This window comes from Vulpes vulpes, chromosome 11 (genome assembly GCF_048418805.1).
Source record: "Vulpes vulpes isolate BD-2025 chromosome 11, VulVul3, whole genome shotgun sequence".
Classification (NCBI taxonomy): domain Eukaryota; kingdom Metazoa; phylum Chordata; class Mammalia; order Carnivora; family Canidae; genus Vulpes; species Vulpes vulpes.
In genome coordinates this window covers 2,518,871-2,538,559 of record NC_132790.1, presented here as the reverse complement: position 1 = coordinate 2,538,559, position 19,689 = coordinate 2,518,871, and the positions used below count along the sequence as shown (strand labels likewise).

Below are 19,689 nucleotides of genomic sequence, written 5' to 3'. Positions count from 1 at the left end.
GGGGTTTAAATCCTAGCTCTACAATTTCTCCTGTTCTTGGGCTAAATTAAAATCTTGGTGCCTTAGTTTCCTCACAAATATGATTCTTAGAAGTACCTGTCTCATAAGGATTTTGTGAATTTCAAAGGTGAATGAATATAATAAAAGGAAGGAAAGAAGGAAGGAAGGAAGGAAAGAAGGAAGGAAGGAAGGGAGGGAAGGAAGGGAAGGAAGGGAAGGAAGGAAAGGATGGAAGGAAGGAAGGAAGGAAGGGAAAGGAAAGGAAGGAAAGGAAGGAAGGAAGGAAGGAAGGAAGGAAGGAAGGAAGGAAGGACGGGCTCCAGAGTCTATACATAATTGTCACAGTATGTTTTTATTATATTTTTCCATTCGTATAAGCCAAGCAGACCTGCTCGTTTGCAGATGGGTGTACTCTTTTTTTTTTTTTTAAGATTGTATTTATTTATTTATTCACGAGAGACCCAGAGAGAGAGGCAGAGACACAGGCAGAGGGATTAGCAGACTCCATGCGGGGAGACCAATGGGGACTTGATCCCAGGATCCTGGGATCACCCACGGGCCGAAGGCAGGCCCTCAACTGCTGAGCCACCCTGGCGTCCCCAAATGGGTGCACTCTTTGCAAATTGATAGCTATAAATACCATATTCTTTATAGATCTTAAAAACTTTGATTAACATTTGAAAAGAATTTTCTGATTCCTATGAAAAGTCTTACTTTACAATTATGAATATGTATTAGGTACCACATGTTTGCTAATTTTGTCGAAAAGTTGAATATCTCAAGCTATATTTTATAGCGCTTTGTCTTCTCATTATGCATACTGAAAAGGTATTGTTTTCTTCTTGAATAAAAGACTCTGAGGAATATTGAATTTCTAATTTTGTATGTACTCTGCAAAATTCTAGAATTTAAAAGAGGTTTATAATAAACTTAATGTATTTTTGAAATATTATAATTAAAAGGCACTGTACACCTCTGCTGCCTAACTCAAGAAGTATGTACTGAGCTGTCTTGGGAGGTTCAGTTATGTGTGTGATAGTCTGAATTGGGAAGTAACACTTGAAAGCAGATATAAGAGTTAAAAAGGAAGAGAAGAGGCCAATCCATTATACACTACTCACTGTTGCCTACTTTAAGGTGGTTTTGTCTTTTATAGGTGTCTTCAGAGTGTTAGAAACCCTAGTATATAATTTTGTGGTTGGCAGAGAACAGTGTACCAAACTCCTGGAATATCACCAGGACTGTCCGTCAAGCTTCTTTCAGCGAAGCTCTACAGAAATATGGACTCAGATTGGACCTCAAGCACTTCTTTTATATTGGATGGATGTTAAGGTCTCAGTAATTCCAAAAAGGATTGTTTTGGTACAGTGTTGTATACAGCATGAATTATAGGTGGGAGAGATTAGACACAGAGAGTTGAGACACATCGAGGAGGTAATTACCATGAGGTAAAAGAAGCACTGATGAGAAAAGATGGAGACCCCAAAGCCTGCTGCAAAACCGCCTTTATCTTGAATTTTGGAGGAATTGGCATAATATTGTTAGAGATTGAGAGAAAAATTGAGCGAGAGGGAAACTGAAGAAATTGAAAAGATTATGTGACTTATAATCATTCCTTAAACTTGGAAATGATTATTTGGGCCTTGGCTCAAGCCTGGTGTGTTACTCATTAGCTAAATAACATTGGATAATGGCATTCGCTCATACTTAAATAGGAATAACAATACTCATCCAAATGGATGATTATGCAATTTTAAGCATATAAAAATGCTTTGTGAATTCTAAAACTACACAGGTGAAATGAAGGAATCCAGTATCCATATCTAGCTTTTATGAATCGTGAAAATTTGCCTCAGAAGAACACTGAAAATACTTGAAACTTATTTTCTTTACTGCTTTCTTCCTTTAGTTATTTCATTAGGATTAATTCCTGGGACTGGAATCATCTATACAGATAAACATCATTATGCTTTTACTATATCTTGCTGTATTATTTCCATAGTGATTATACCAGTTTTTGCAGCTAGAAGTAGTATATAATTTTAATAGTTTCTCAGCTACCTCGTCAGACCTGAGTTTTAGTGTTTGTGTGTCTGATTTTTATGATTATCAGAGTCCCCAGTATCGTTTTAATTTATATGATTTTGGTGAATAATACTTACAATTATTTTTAAGCTGTATGTATTTTCTCCTGTTTGAATTATCTATCCAATTACTTTTCATTTTTATTTACTAATGTCTTGATGTTATTCATGGACACTAATAAACAAAACTTCTACTAAGTGAATTATTTGAATTAATGTTTTATTAATTATTCAAATTTACCATATTTGATCATTAGCATTTTATTAACAGAGAATACCTTATGCTGATAAATAAGATAATTAATAAAAATTGAAATTTTCCATAACTTTTAATATTAATATCTTTTAGATTTGTTTTGTTACAAATAAATGTATATATAGTTTATATATATATATATAAAATTTTATATACATGTATATAATTTTCCTTTGTAATTTTTTGGCTTCTGGTTCAGAGTTGAATATAATTCTTCACAGAGCTAGTACATATCATTTTCTCTATTCACCTGTGTTTTTTCTGAAGGTTGTATTTTATCAATATTTGCCTTTTTAAATCATCTGGGGTTTATTTTGAAATGTGGTAGGAAAAGCATGATTCCGGACTGCCTGACCACCCCTCTTCCTTGATCTCTCACTTTCTTCAGCCTCTGCAACTTGCTCTTTCTCATAATCTGACTCCCTTCCTCCTTCCCTCCACGCCCCGCCCCCCGCCTCACCATCCTTCCTTCCTGCCTTGTCTTCTCATCTTGCATAAATATGATTGTTACCTTGAATCATTTCTCAACGTTTCTCCCTGTGCTATGTTCCATGAAGAACTCCTCTCCTCACACTTTGGTGCACCTCTTTTCAATTTCTTTTAAATAATTGAGGTGCAAGTACAAGACATGGTCCTGGATGTTTCACGTATCTTATTATGTGTAATCTTTGTAACAAGTCAATAGGTTGTCCATGGCTGTGCTTTTAAACACGTAAAATAGTAACTCCAGAATCTAAGCGATTTGTCCAGTAACACAAGGCTAATACATGGTGACTCCCAGCAAGATTCCCAGTGTTTGCTGAACTTTAAACCTTTATCTTAATTTTGATGCTGTCTTGACTCAATCACCTAGTCTCCCCATTACTCTCAAACTCTGGTCATTCCCTATCCCTCTCTGTCTCCTCCTGTCTTTCTCTCTGCAGTGTCTCTCAATCCATCCCTTCCCTCTCATTCCTCACTGGATAAATTCCACTGTATCTTTGACCAATGCATGGGCTAATCTCTAGCAACCACCATTCTATACATATAGAGAGAAAGATAAAATATAGAATATTCTAATATTCTTGGTATGATATTTGACAATTCCTGTTAGCCAAAATTTCCAGTGCCTCATCATTCACCTCCTTTGGTAATACCTTGTGGACTAAACGATTTTTGACTTTGTTAAAATTAACTTCAACCCTAGTTCCTGCTGCAAATTGTCACATCTGTACCAATTGCTAATAATATATAACTAGCTTGTTGGAACCTGTATTTCCGAGAATGCACTTCTATCCTCCCTGCCTCCCTTCCTTCTTTCTTCCCTCTTTCTTTTTGGTGCTATTAAGGATCACTGTTTCAAGTTTTCTGTTGTGGAGGCTAATCTGACTTTGTAAGCAGTGGCATGAGAGTGGACATGTTGTCCACAGAGAGCCCTAGGAGCTTTGTTGACTATTTAATAAAATTCTAAATTGTTTGGTAGTCATTAGGGGTCATATTTAGCCGTTTCTGCTAATTTATTTATTTTATTTATTTATTTATTTTTTTGCCGCGAGTCTCCTCTTCTCATTTTTAAGACTTTGAATTTAGGGAAACTTCTGGATGGAAAGATCCATGCATATACCCAGTCACCCCTTTTTTTTCCTGCTTCTGAATCATTTATCAGCCTTTGTAATTATAAGCCAAATGCCTTTGAATGGACTTTGTAAGAACCTGTGCTTTTTAGTCAAAAAAATTATAATACTTAAAACATAGTTAAGCACATGAAAGTCCTCGAAAAAGGTCACATTGAGCTGGGCTCTGACCCGGTGTTCATAATGCACTAGCTGTGAGGCCTGTGGTTCTAAGGCTTGATCGCATAGAGCTCTGTGTCCTCATCCATGTGGTACAGCATTACATTTGCTCACCTGTGAACTTCACACGGTGTGATGTGAAGCAAGAAAAACGTTCATTATGTGTAAGATGATGTTCAACTGAAGAGAAAAAACTTTCTTTGTGATATGACTATGTTCGTTTCAAAGAATGGAAAGTTTCCCTTTGATCGTTTCAGAGGTGAAACTATACAGAGGGAAATGGTAGGTTTGGAAAGCGGTTCTTTGGCCATGTAGAGGTAATAGACCCTCTACATTTATTGTTGGGGTTGATAAAAAGTTCAGACTTCCATCTTACAATTCTAAATCAGAATTTTGAGAAGTGAGTACTGGGAATATTCTTATTAACTGCCTTCCGCCCTGTCCCTAACACACACACACACACACACACACACACACAATATACACACCCGTAGGCAATTGTTTTTGCACATACTGCAGTTTAAGAACCAATGATAGAGGCAAAAAAGTAGAAGATTAAAGGATAATTTTTTTTATTTATTTTTTAAATAAATTTATTTTTTATTGGTGTTCAATTTACCAACATACAGAATAGATTAAAGGATAAATTTTAGAAATATTCAATATGTAGAAGAGAAAAATTAAGAGGAGATGGAAAATATAAAATCAAAAACAAAATTAAGACACATAAATAAAAGAAATGTAAGTGTCATTTAAATCAGAGGAGAAAAATTTCACCTAAAGAAGACACATTTTACATTGCTGTCTTATGCTGTATTAGCCAGGATTCTCCAGAACAACAAAAAACAATAGGCTATATATTTTAATACTTCATGTGCTTGGCACATTTGATTTTATTTTGACATTTTCTTCAATTTTATATTAAGGTTATGGTTACCAAGAGTTGGATAATCAGTCCCTCAAATTCAGAAATTCAGAATTTCTAGGTGTATTAACTAGGGAATCCTCTTATTAACTCATTAATAATATTTTTAATTCATCTTGTTACCTTAAAAAGTTATGCCCGACTAAAGTGACCACTCCATTTCTTTTGTAAAAAGGTAATTTAACTGGCTTTCCTTATAGTTGCCACCCACACAGTGCAAAGGTATGGGCATATATTGGCTGATGCAGTTATGGAGGCTAAGAAGTCCCATGATGTGCCATATGAAAGCTGGAGACCCAGAAAGGTGGTATAGGTCAAAGGCTTGAGGGCCAAAGAAGGGAATGGAAGATATAGATTCCAGTCTAGTCTGAATACCTAAGAACCAAGAGCAGAGTACAAGGGAAGATTGATGTGCCTGCTAAAAAGTCAGGCAGAGAACCAGCAAATCCTTTCTTCCTCCATCTTTTTTTTTTTTTTTTCCTATTCAGGCCTTCAATACATTGAATAATACCCACCCATATTGGCAAAGGCAATCCACTTTATTCAGTCTACTGATTCAGGTGCTAATCTCTTCCAGAAACATGCTCACAGAAACATCCGGAATAATATTTAACCGGATATCTGGGCACCCTGTGATCCAGTCAACTTGACACGTAAAATTAACTATGCTCGTTCGTAAATAAGTAACAACAACAAAAGACATCCAGAAGATAATAGGTTTAGAAATTAGGAGATCATTGGGGATGTTCAGAAGGAGACTCTAGTTTTCTTAGTAATAGACGTCAGGATAGGGCTTTTGGGAATAGATGTGAGGGGCCAGAGGTCTGGAAGTTGAAGACTGAAACAAGATGTTTAAAAATTTGAAGTGAAGAAATAATGATAGAGATTCTAGCTCTGTTGATGCGGAAAAGTCCTTGGCAAGATTTGGACTGCATGATTTCAAATGTACCTTCTAATTCTTAAAAGCTATGAATGATGGGGCAACTGGGTTCATGTGCCCTTCTAAGATGCTTCCAGAGCTCTTCATTCCTACCTCTTTCTGGCACTGAATCACATACCCCCATCCCCCTTGTGGTTTTGCGAATCCTTGTCTTTTCCTACTTAGATCCTACACGGTCTTCATCTTGACCATCCTTCAGCACCAAACACAGTCCTATGTGCCTTGTAGCATTGAGTGAATGCAGGTTGAATCCTTTCCCTTGTATTTCCTTCTCAAAAGACTTATAAACTCAAACCTCAGCAGCATTCCCTCTATGGGGAAGGAAGAGGTGGAGGGAAAGAAAAAGAAATCAATATCTGAAGGCAGAGGAGAGAGGCCAGGAACTCAGTGTAAAAGGTCATCTGGCATAATACAGTGAAGAGCCCCATGCTCCACCCCACAGAGGATGGGAACCCTTGACCTTGTTTAGATTCCATCTTTTTTAGCAGTTTTAATGGATACATCTTAATTGAAATTAAATTTCTATAGCCACACTAGCAGTCGACATTTGTTGACGTAATGATCAGAAGGCTTTCAATATTAAAAACCAAACGTAAGCGTGAATTCTTGCTAATATATATAATATAATATTATAATTATAATTGATATATATATGTTATATATATCAGTCTCCATTTTTTACTTTTCAGATCACAAAATAATATAATTCAAGACTTGCTATTGCTATAAAAAGATCCTTTTAAAATCTCAAACAAACAAACAAACGGTTAAAGTATATACTACTATTTTTTTAATGCTTTGGTAGAAATATAAGGGGTTATTTTTATATTTAGATAAAACCTTTCGACCTGAAAATATAATGAATTTACTTTTAAACTAATCTAACAATATCCACTTCATTTGTAAAAGCATTCTGACATTTACTTAAGTGGCCTTTCTAAATAATGGAATGTTTTGACCAGCTTGATAAAGATGGCTTATTTAGCTTTGAGGGTACCAAAGGTTACTTTTAACCACCAAAATCTCACTATGTCATTGATAAGGATCTTCTGTAAGTCACCTACTTTTGTTTATTTTCCCAAACCACTTGCTCAGGCTATTGCTTTTCGTACTTGGGTAAAATTCTAATATTTTCTCATTTGTGATAAAATATCTTCTACAGAGACTGCTAGATCTATTCATACATGGCTTGAAAAAACTTAGCCAAATAAGAATCAAAAAAGTCATAAAATCAGAGAATTTTTGAGATTATCTTGTTTTGATATTATAATTATGGGAAAGTGGACTCAGGGAGGTCATACTGCTTGTTTGGATCATAACAGAGATTAGAAATCAGGCCTTCTAACTCACAGTTGCTTTTTTTGTCGGTAATACCCATAAAGTCCATTCTATAGACATTTTATCATATACTATGTATTTTTACATATGCTACTCCCTAAAAGCTTTGTTTCTGTGAAATGAGTTATTTTTCAGACTGATTTATAATGGTAAACATTTTGTATATTACAAAGAAGTTTAGAAGTCAGAAAATCCATAAAATCTTTATGGAGTTAGAATGTTAATCAATGATACCTTGGCCAAATACAAAACTAGTCAAAAATCCTATTCTTTCCTTAAAAACAGTACTGATTAATGTCTTCAGTAATGAAAGCTGGATTGAAAAAATTTTGAAATTAATTTCTTAGACTTTCACAATTCTCTTTGTCAATCTCATAGATTAGTAATCCATAAATAAGCTAGCATGCAGCAAATATTACTTCTCCAGAGCCCTTTTTAGAATCTCCTAAGGCTCCTGGGAACATCATATTATAGGAAAACTCCTGTGGAATTTGGGGCCAAATATGCAAACTTGGATAAATTCGATTTAGCCAGTGTGTGTGTGTATGTGTGTGTGTGTGTGTGTGTGTGTGTGTGCGCGCACACACCTCACAATAAAGAGGAGAGAAAAGAGGGGGAGGAACAGAATGATAATCTTAAGCGGGCTCCACGCCCAGCGCAGAATCCACCCCAGGGCTCTATCTCACAGCCCTGTGATCATGACCAGAGCCGAAATCAAGAGACAGACACCTAAGCGACAGACACTCAGGTACCCCTATATAGAAGAATATTGTTGTCCTTTCTTTGCTAATGGGAAACCTAAGGCTTAGAGGCCTGTTATTTATTTATAGTCCCACAATGGCAGCATCAGATGCAGCATCAGGCACCTTTTATAGTGATGCTTCCCTCAAATCTGGAGAGAATTCTTTTTCCATCGTCAAATTCCTTTAGCTCTTATATACATGTACCAGAACACTTCCCAGACTCCACTGGAATTATCTGAAACTGTCCATTTCCCCCCATTACACTGTGTATCTCTCAAGTACAAGAGCAGACTCCTGTTTCATGGGTGTCTTCCCACACCTGACATGACGTCCTCAGCTCTGGAGCAGGTATCATCAGCACATGGTTATGAAGGGGATAGTTTTCCTCTAGCCCTTCTATGGGGACTCTGGATGGTGCAGCATCAAATTTATTTCCATAATAATACTGATAACATAATAGTACACTATGTCTGGGTACTGCCTTTTCACTATGTATTGAACACTTGACTGAGCGCCTAAAATGGATTATCTTTAAAATGGATGATCTGAGTTGTTTCTCACAATGACCCATACCATAGGCATTACTTTAGTATGTTTGTTTAGTTAGTTGGCTTTTCGGCCTCCCCTGGGGCTAGAAGATGCCTGGTATAGAAGCTCAAGCTTCTCATTCTCCTCGGTCCATAGGACATTTAGGTGCAGCTATCATCATCGTGTTACTTACGTATAAGGAAACTTGCATTATGCTGCCTCAAGCTCATCGCACGGACTGAGGAAGTTTCCAATCTGTGCACAATTTAGATTGTTTAATTTAACCATTTAGATGAAAATACCAAAGAAGATCAAAGACAGAGGGATATGGGCATTTGTCAGACAGTCTTGGGGTTCCAGTCTTGAATATCTGTGACCTTAGCTAAGATATGTTCTTACTTTGAATCTCAATTTCCTTGGTGGTAAAACTGGTGTTACAATTTTTTTCCCCCTAAGAGATGTGATGAATTAGATCTAGCATCACAGTGTAGGATTTAGAAATTTGTATCTGCTATCATTAAATGCCTTTTTATTTTTTAGCCTGTTTCTTTTATACAAAAAAAAAAAATCTGGCATTTTTTTTAAAAATCAAAACACTGAAAGAGCCTTCTCTAAGATAGTTTCCCACCCCTCCCCATAAAAATGGAGCTGAAGTTCTCTAATACAAAAAGAACACATCTTTGAAAGAATGCCCCTATGTTTTGTTTAACTTTTGAGAAAAGATGAAGACATGGTTAAAAAAAAGTAAGATGTTTTCTTTCTCTGGTCCCTTAGGAGCTGTGACACTTTCAGCCTCTTTCATAGTCTTTATTCTATGGTTTCTTTCAACTCAAAAATGGTGAATAAAACCTGTTCTCTTTTTCTCAGTCGTTTATGATGATGGGTGAACAAAGCCCTTGAAAACAGAAGTTGCCATACAACAGTATTGTCTTACATAAGAGACGTGTGATTAAAATCTGCACAGCTCAATAAATATTTAGGAAAAGAGCACTCTAAAAATATCCTGGTGCAAGGCCAAGTGGCAGCTCCGATGTACGATCCATTAAAGAAGAGTGTACCCAGAATCACACTCCATTCAAGGTTCTGGGCACACTAAGTTTGGGGAAAGCCAAATAACATGCATGATTTTTAAAGCACTCTACAGGGAGCTTTTGCAGGAAATAACGAAGTCTCAGCCAGCATATGATCAAGGGGAAAAGGCTCTATGAATTTTCAAAAGACCTCTATGAATCTAGTGTTACATTTGGGGAGGAACGGTGGGAAAAGCTGTGAAGAAGTAAAACGTAGATTTCATACGTATGGGCAATATTTTATGACTTAAAAAGCATGACCCAAAGCAAATTTAACAAAAAGTTAATATTTGTCAAATACAACATTTTACTACATACATGTTCACCGTGTATTATATACCCTGTTTCTTTTGTAAATCTGAGATTTTTTTTTTATAATTTTAAATTGATTTTGTCAGGCTCATGTGGCATAGTGCAGCACGGATGGTGATTATTAGGACTAACTGTGTGAAGGTGACTGTCGGAGGCATGAGTGAGACGTGTGTAAGCACTTTCACTGGCCCGTGGAGGAAGGGCCTCTTCGTGGAGCCTCACAGGATGTGGCCCGCAAAACTCAAGGGAGCTATTCAAGTAGATTATCATGGGACTTGTGTCCCCTGGGGTGATGTTCTATTCATCAGCCCCGGGAAGGAAAGATGAGGGAGAGGAACACAAATTACCCAAGTGCCATTTAGAAATTGAGGTGAGCTAAGTGGGCAGCACCAGTTTCTTGAATGTGATGAATTTTGAACTCAGGCTGGAAAGGTAACTAGGATTTGGGGTACAGACAGGAGGTAGACTTTCCAGGCAGATGTAATTATAAAGGCAAAGTCAGAGTTGAGAGTGCAGGTTGTCTGTACCCTGCCCCAGCTCCCAATTGGTCCAATACACTCTGTTACCTGGAATCACTCAAACCCTCCGGAGATGAAATGGGGCCCAGACTTCCTTCGTGCTCCCCTCTGGAGCCAGATTCTCTGTTCTTCTGTCCATCTGTGAGTTTCATCGAGCACTTTTGCACTCAAGTCCTAAGGGTTCTAGGTCTTACTCCTCTCCATCATTTGCCTTCCCAAACAGGACTATGCAGGAGGATGGTGCTTTCAGTGAGGCAGCACACCCACCGGCAACGCCTATCTAAAACGATGACCCCCTTCATGTAAGTGGTTTCACTTAGCTCCCATCAAATACACAAAAGCCATAAAATACACATAAGGCATCCCCCCCCCCCCCGCCCCACTTCCTTTCTGTTTCTTCTCTTACCGGTATCAACTGCCTTTCTCAATTTTGAGATACATTATATTGGGTTCTGGACCTACATTGTTCATTTTGCAGTCTGCAAAGGCTAACCTCATGCTAAAACACAGTGTTTAGGAAAGACTTTTTAAAATGCATACATTCCTGCCAACCACATACAGATCGAGTGACTTAAGGACGTGATTCCTTCATACGCATCTTTATTGCCACAATAACTCCATTGTGTTAAGTGAGGCCTATGTCCCTACACGTCGTGATTCCTCAAAGCAGAGATCGTTTTGCCTTCGTACTCCTGATGTGGGGCATTAACCCAAACATTGGAGGAAACTTAATACGCAAGGTCATTAGGAGAAGTGGTTTCTGTTATTACTGGTTATGAGCTTACAGTGGATTGCTGGGGCATTTTCATAATCAAATCTTAATGCCGAGGAAGCACTCAACTGATCATGTGTGCCAGCCAGCACAGGCATAAGGCAGCTCCCATGCGTGCGAGGCTGAAAAAAATCATAGCAGATGAAAGGAAGAAGTCATCTTGAACAGCTCCCAAATTTTATTTATTGCTTTTTGTTTATGGAAAATATAACATAAAACAATATTGAAAACCATTTTGAAATAAAAATCACTTGTAGCAAATTATAGCGCATTTGTTTTGCATATCACCTTCTGGTCCTTGACCATATAGATATGCATATTTCACAATTTCAAACATAAACATGGTACATCTGTCATTTGGCATGTTGCTTTTTATTCCATAATTTTTTTTTTTTTTAGTATTTTCCTTTTCTTTTTTTCATATATTTGTTTTCAGTCAGAGAATACTCTAGGTATCAGAGATAACTGGTGGACAAAGCATTCCTGGTAAATACAAATTAAACACACCTTTATGAACATGCATCTATACGGATGCACATGTTGCACAATTAAAGAGTAAAGTTCCTGTTAGTAAGGAGGAAATGGGGAGTATTTTTCAAGAGGTGATTAATAGTCCCTCCCATGGCCTTTCTCTTTGCCGCCAATGTGAATCCCTTTTTTGCTGTGCACACCTCTCAATAATGTTTTTATCTCACAGCGCAAAAAGAGAAAATGCCAAGTTACCTCCATGAACTACTTTCATCCAAAAGTCCAGTATCTCTGGAGAGCGTTGCTATTCTTTTTAGAAAGTTGGTATATGTTTCTCTGGCTAGAAATTAAGTCATCCACCTCTAGATACCCATTATAGGAGGGCGCAGAAGGAACAGGATACCTGCCAAAGAAAAGAAGGCCTATTCCCAAAAGGAAGACTGGAAAATCAAAAATACCATAGAGACTTGGACTTGACATAAATCATATCAGTGTGAACAAAGTATGGATTCTTGGTCACGAAGTAAAGTGAGCTCTCAGGTCAGCCAGATTCTGTTCTCTAAAATAATTTTGCTCAGTTTATTGTCCTCGTTCTACCTTCCAACAGTCTCCCCTGTTATTCTAGGTGGAGGATGAGGAAAAAGCCTTTCTAGAGAAAACATATGGTTAGTAATGCACTTCCTGGTGTCTAAATTCAGAAATCCACAGATGACCGTAATAGCTGAACAATTAGAGGTTTCTGTGAAACAGATTTGAGGTTTCTTTAGCATTAGAGTGTCATTGTAATTTAGTGTGCTACTGGCCATTTGTTTCCTGCCAATCTCATGCACTAATAGCAGCAGCCGGATATTTTATGATCTTGTATAGCATGAGCTTTCCTCCTTTCAGCCACATTTTCTTATAGTTTGTGAACTTTATTGCTAAATGTTCTGCTTTTCTGGCTCTTTTCCTGCCACCTTTGATGTGAAATGGAAAATTAAGTTTTCCAGCTCCATGAGATTTAAAACATCCATTTTTATTGTACATCATAAAAAACTCCCCTTGAAAAGCTATGTTTTATTCCTTTTTTTTTTTTTTTTTTGGTGAGTCAACTTTATCTAAACTTTGTCTCTTCTTGGAGGATACTAAAAAAAAAAAAAGCAGGAACGAGTCCTCATATGGAAGCATTCTGATTATTTTTTTTTTATTTTCCCTAATATTACACTCTTAAAGAATAGGTAACAATTAAGAAACTATTTTACAAGTTCATAACAAGGGCTGTCATCTCCCAGGCCTGAAAGTGGGTTATCAGTGCCCTGTGTTGGCACACTTTTTTTTTCTGTGAAGAACCCAGTAGTAAATACTTTAGGTTTTGCTGGCCATGTGGTCTCTGTTGCAATCACACAATTCTGACATTATAGGGTGAAATATGTAAACAGGTGGATATGGCTATAGAGCAATAAACTTTATTCACAAAAATAAGTGGCAAGTCAGATTTGACTTGCAGACCATAATTTATTGCCCCCCCCCCCTCTAGCTCCTTACTCATTCAATTCCTCATTTTAGTCTGTTACTTTTTTAAAAAAATATTTTATTTTATTTATTTATTCATGAGAGACATAGAGACAGAGAGAGAGGCAGAGACACAGGCAGAGAGAGAAGCAGGCTCCACGCAGGGACCCTGACGTGGGACTCGATCCCAGGACTCCAGGATCACGCCCTGGGCCGAAGGCAGGCGCTAAACCTCTGAGCCACCCAGGGATTCCCATAGTCTGTTACTTTTAACCCTGTGCTATCCCTAAATAAATTTTGATTTGAAAATAATAGAAAACCGAATTCAAAACAGTTTAAACAGAATGAGGAACCTTTATATTCTCACATAACCATCAATTCCAAATTAGGGCTCCTTTAGGATTGCTTAATGCACCAATTTACTGTCGCTATCTCAGTGTTGTCTGCAAAGATCCAGGACATATTCCTTTGTCGGCCCTTCTATCTCCACAGTGGTGTTCTCATCCTCAGCCTAGTGCACCTCATGATCACAAGACAGCTGCAGCAAGCCCTACACTTACGCACACACACAACATCCCACCATTAAAAGTCTTCCTTGTATTTCCTTCTGACAGTGAGAAAGCCTCCCCTCTGCTCTCATTAGCATACTTCCTTTTCTTTTCCACTGATATAAATGGGGTCACATGCTCACTTACAAAAAATCACAGTTACAAGAAATGGTATTACCACCACTGGCCTGGGTAGAGTCACCTTTTTTTTTTTTTTAAAGATTTTATTTATTTATTCATGAGAGACACAGAGAAAGAGAGAGAGGCAGAGACATAGGCAGAGGGAGAAGCAGGCTCCATGCAGGGAGCCCGACGTGGGACTCGACCCTGGGTCTCCAGGATCATGCCCTGAGCCGAAGGCAGGCGCCAAACCGCTGAGCCACCCAGGGATCCCTAGAGTCACCTTTTTTAAATGGGTGGATTCCTGGACAAAATCTGGGTCCTGATTACAGTGATACAGGAAATGGATTTTTGGGTAAAAGACCAATAATGTAAAAACATATTTAGCGATATTTGTGAACTATTTCCTTTGTAAAATATATCAAAAAGGAATTGACTCATCAAATATTGTACATATTTTTATCATTTGTGCTTACATTTTTGCCCCAAAAGGTTGAAAGAATGCACTTGGATAATAAGAATAGTTATGTAACAATCCTTCTAAAATTTCCACTCAATTATTTTAATTTTTCAGTTTTATAATTTTTTATCAAGGAAAATTCCAAATAATATAAAAGTACACAGAATCATATAATAAATACCTATGTATATATACTCAGCTTCAACATTACAGGCTTCTGGTCGAACACATACCTTTATTCAATTCTACCATCTACTGGATTAATTTTTGTTAAATGCCATATATCATGTCTTATTTAGTAAATATTTCAACATGTATCTCTAAACTTTAAGAAATTTTTAAACCAAAACCAAAATGTTATTATAATATTTTTAAAATAGCATCCTTAATATTTAAGGTACTAATATTCAGCCCTTGTTTATATTTCAGGAATTGTCAAATAAATTGATTTTGGTAGTTGTTCAAGTCAGAACCTAAAAAGACATTGCAATTGTTGATATGTTTCTTAGATTTTTTTTTAAAGAAGATTTTATTTATTTATTTGACAGAGAGAGACAGAGTGTGTGGGGGAGAGAGAGCAGGAGCAGGGGGGAGGGTGAGGATATGGGGAGAAGGAGAAGCAGACTCCCCACGGAGCAGGGAGCCTGACTCGGGGCTCCATGCCAGGACCCTGAGATCATGACCTGAGCCAAAGGCATATGCTTAACTGACAGCCGCCCAGGTGGCCCCCTCAGAGTTCTTTTAATGCACTGGGGCTTCACGCTCTCATTTTGTCTCTGGCAGTTTATTTGATGGACACCTTAAGTTTTTTTGTCTTACAGATTTACCCAATATTCTAGATTTTGCTGGTTACATTCCCTTGCTGTGAACATGTACCTTGGCTCCGTGTACTTTGAGTGAGATTTAGAAACATGATCCGAAAGTTAGATTTAGAAACACGATTAGATTCAGATTCAGTTTTTGTCAAGAGTATCTCATAATTGGCATTGCACGTTTCCATCAGGAAGCACAGAAAACGTGGCTTTCTCTCCCTCCCTTCGTAATAATAGCAGTCACTGGTGATCGTTGCCTGGATTTATTATTTCACTAAGACTGTTTTATCCTAGAAATTGAGGCTCAATTAGGTTGAGTTACTTTTATACATAGTCATGGAGGAAGCGTGGCAGTTCATGAGCAAATCTTTTTGGCTCTAACTTCAAAATGCAGCTTGAATGGGGTGTTCTTGCACCTTCTGCCTCAGTAGCACATCAGGGCAACATCTGTTTTCTCTCACCTGGACTACTCTCGCAGCCTCTTAACTGTCCAGTTTCAACCTTTATTTCCTCTGACTCATTTGTCACATAGAAGCAGAGCAATCCTTCAAAACAACCAAATCACTGTACTTGACCTTCTACTGATTTCCAGTACTTAGTTTCAGATTTTTATTTAAATCTAGTTAGTTAACATCTAGTTATGCTACATATTGTGTATATATACACACTACATATACCATATATACAACCTAACGCTGTATAACACATATGGTGCATATACACGTATCTTGCCTTCAGGAGTAGAATTACGGACGCTCCAAGTTCACTTAGAATCAAAGGCAAATGCCTTTGTAGTTCGGATTTGCAGACTCCTACATTAAATGGCTCCTGGCTGTGCCTCTGCCTTCTGTTCTCTCACTCTTGTGCTCCTGCTTCTAAAGCCCCAGAGGCCTCTTTGCTCTTCCTTGAACGCTTCAAGCACTTTAGAACTCACGGCCTGCACTGGCTTTGCATTTGGCCTAGGGATGCTCTTATCCCAGGTGTTTGCATACTTCATCCCCCCTTCGTTCTGATTTTTGCTCATCTTTTACCTCTTCAGATTGAATTTTTGTGATGGCCCCACCTAAAACTGTACTGCCCATCATTCTCTGTTCTCAGATCCTGCCTTTGGTTTCTTTTCTGAACACTTAATAAATACCTGACATTTACATGCCTGTATTGACAATCCTTTCCATTTATGAACGATGTGAAGGAGGGGTTTCGTCTTTATTGTTCATTCTTTTACTATGATAGGACTAAAACAGCGACTGTCATATAATACGTGCCCTGTAATATAAATGTTTGAATAGAAGGATGAATGAATGAATCAGAACAAGAAGCTACATTGAATAATTTCCAGAGTCTTTATCAGTCCTTATCCAGGTGACCCTATGTGATGAGCTGGAGCTTCATTTTGCTAAACTCTATATGCAGGAATCCTGGCCTTGTATGTCTTAGGAGGCCAGGTTAGTGTTGTAGCGCCTAAATACTTGGGAAACTACTGTTTCCCAAGATAAATGTATTCCCTGTCTGATTTGTGGAGTAAATGCTTCCCTTCCTGACTAACCCTTCCCCTACATATGATTCCATTTAAGGAAGGAAAAAAAAATAATTCATGAGTAAGTATGTTGCAAAGATTAGAATTAATGGAAGCAAAATTTCTAGACTAATATGGAAAAATCTGGCAGTGCTAGTGGCAGTAATAGTTGGAGCACTTATTGTTACTCAACTAAAACTTTGTTTTAGCTTTGCTTTTCCCTGTGACACTTCCAATTTAGAAGGGGTTGGAGGGAGACCATCTATGTAAAGCAAAATTATGATACTATAACTATTGTCAGTGTTGTGATGAGAAAGCTACACGGGGAAACAGTGATTTTAGAGAAACATCCCAAAGGATGAGATACTTAAAGGAAAACCATAAAATTCCATGGCTTGTACAATAGAATTATATTTTTAAATTACATTGCTAATTCTTGGTAGATTTGCTAATAGCCAGTGGCTAATTTGAAAAATAAGCACTTAGTGCATGTGGGGGGAGATCTAAAGTCATTATATGGCAGTTCCTAATGTACAGTATTTGCCTCACAGCAGGTATTTTAAAAATGTTAGTTTTTGCTTCCCTTTATAGACACTGTATAAGTTTTACTCTTTCCATGGGAAAAAAATAACTGACAAAGTGAAAAAAAAAAGAATTTAATTATATAAAATGCTATTTGCTATGTATCGTATCACCTGCTATCAACAAAGTTCTCATGCTGGAAATAATCCATTTATGGAATTCTCCTCTATCATATTTGGACGATGTCACTACACTCCCAAAAAATTTTCTGAATTTGTCACCAATTCTGTTCTTGGGGTTATTTTCTTGAAGATTCTGTTAAAGAAAATAGGAAGGAAGTATGTCTTCTTATTGATAAAGAAATGATAAATGTATATGTTTTCATTTCTTTAGCTCTTTGCCTTTTAGATATTGTTATATTTGCTGATAAAACCTAATAACCAAATATGATGAAAAAACCATTGAGAAGACATGGAATCTCAGGATATTAATGGCCAAGTCTGCACATATTCTTTATAGGCCAACCTATGAGATGATGAAGGGAGTTGTGGCTGCCCTGTACATATGCCATGCATCTGAGCTAATGATTGAGACCAAATGATCCTGACATAGAAGGTCTTTTTAAGTTTTTATTTAAATTCCAGTTAGCACACAATGTAATATGTACAATTTAATGATTGAACGCTTCCATGCAACACCCGTGCTCATCACAAGTGCACTCCTAAATGCCCATCACTTATTTTACACATCCCCCCACCACCTCCCTCCTGGGGATCACATCAATCTATTCTCTATAGTTACAAGTCTGTTTCTTGGTTTGCCTCTTTCTCTTTTTCTCCCTATTTCCATTTGTTTTGTTTCTTAAATTCCACATATGAGTAAAATTAGATGGTATTTGTCTTTCTCTGGTTTTGAGACAAGTCCTAGCATTGGTAAGAACTACTTTTGCAACTTTGAGCAGGTCATTTACCATCTCTGATTATCAGTTTCTTTGTCAATGTGCAGTTACAATATATCGGTAGTTTTCAAATTTAGGAACATATGTGTGTGTCTTAAAAATTCAGATTCTAGACTCTCTTCTGAGAGACATAGTAGTCCTGGAGAATAGCTGACGAATGTGCATTTTAATATACTCTACAGTCGACCGTGGACCTCCCATTAAATTACATAGGCTCTCTATAGGGTTTCCTCAAACTGCCATTTCTGAAAGGTTTTCTTTTTTCATTTTATTCTAAGTGCTATGTTTGAAAGTGGCAGTTTTGCGTTCTAAGCCTTGATGGAATATTTAATAAATAGGATCAAACATAGAATCCTCCTAGCTCCTATGTTTCATCTCCCATGGCCTTTACCGATAAACCTTCGAATTCAACTTTTAATACCGAATTCCTGTGAGATTCCCACAGGAGTCCCATTTTATCTTCTGATAGAATTTTCTCGGCAAATCATGAGATTCTTAGAAAACTTTGGTGTAGTTAGTGCTTTACCAGAATGACAGAAAGAAAGATTTCAGGTCTGTGTGGACCTATTGATCACATTGGCAAAATAAGACTTGGCATATGACCTATTGTTAACTTTCAGGTGGTACTTTTTGCAGGAGATGAAACATTAAGCCAGCTCAGAGTAGGAGTTCCAGGAATCTATGGCAGAGTGTGTGTGTGTGTGTGTGTGTGTGTGTGTGTGTGTGAAAGAGAGAGAGAGAGAGAGAGAGAGAGGGAGAGAGTATGTGTGTATTGGGGCGGGGAGTTGGTGCTGGTGGGCTGGTGGTGCGTACGTGTATGTGGCAACAAACGTCAATTTCTTTTTTTTTTTTTTAATTAATTTTTATTGGTGTTCAATTTACCAACATACAGAAAAACACCCAGTGCTCATCCCGTCAAGTGTCCACCTCAGTGCCCGTCACCCATTCCCCTCCAACACCCGCCCTCCTCCCCCTCCACCACCCCTAGTTCGTTTCCCCGAGTTAGGAGTCTTTATGTTCTGTCTCCCTTCCTGATATTTCCCAACATTTCTTCTCCCTTCCTTTATATTCCCTTTCACTATTATTCATATTCCCCAAATGAATGAGAACATACACTGTTTGTCCTTCTCCGACTGACTTATTTCACTCAGCATAATACCCTCCAGTTCCATCCACGTTGAAGCAAATGGTGGGTATTTGTCGTTTCTAATTGCTGAGTAATATTCCATTGTATACATAAACCACATCAAACGTCAATTTCTTAAGTTGTTACATTCACACAAAATATACTTCCTCCTTCCCTTTGAATTTGTGATCTAGTACAAAGGTGATCATGCATGTTTTATAGAAATCAAGACTTGGTTTCATTCTCTTATATACTAGGAAATGGAAGATTAACTTACTTCTTTTTATTAGACTGATTAATGTCCATAGAACTACGTGTATACTATATATATTTTACATATATATGAATCAGGGAAAAGCTTATATAAGAGTCCAGTGTCCAACATTGTGCATTGGTCAGGAGAAACAAAG

General features: G+C 37.5%; 1 protein-coding gene across 4 annotated transcripts in view; it reads left to right on the top strand.

Annotated features, from left to right (window-relative positions):
• ANO3 (anoctamin 3) overlaps positions 1 to 19,689 on the top strand; it is a 379,990-nt gene that overhangs the window by 165,879 nt on the left and 194,422 nt on the right. Inside the window, exon 1 of one of the 4 annotated variants that reach the window (XM_072725372.1) lies at positions 10,709 to 10,788. The exons of the other annotated variants lie outside the window; for them this stretch is intronic. The gene's annotated coding sequence lies outside the window, so the exon portion shown is untranslated. Of the gene's footprint in view, positions 1 to 10,708; positions 10,789 to 19,689 lie in introns of those variants that run through there. 4 annotated transcript variants of the gene reach the window in all.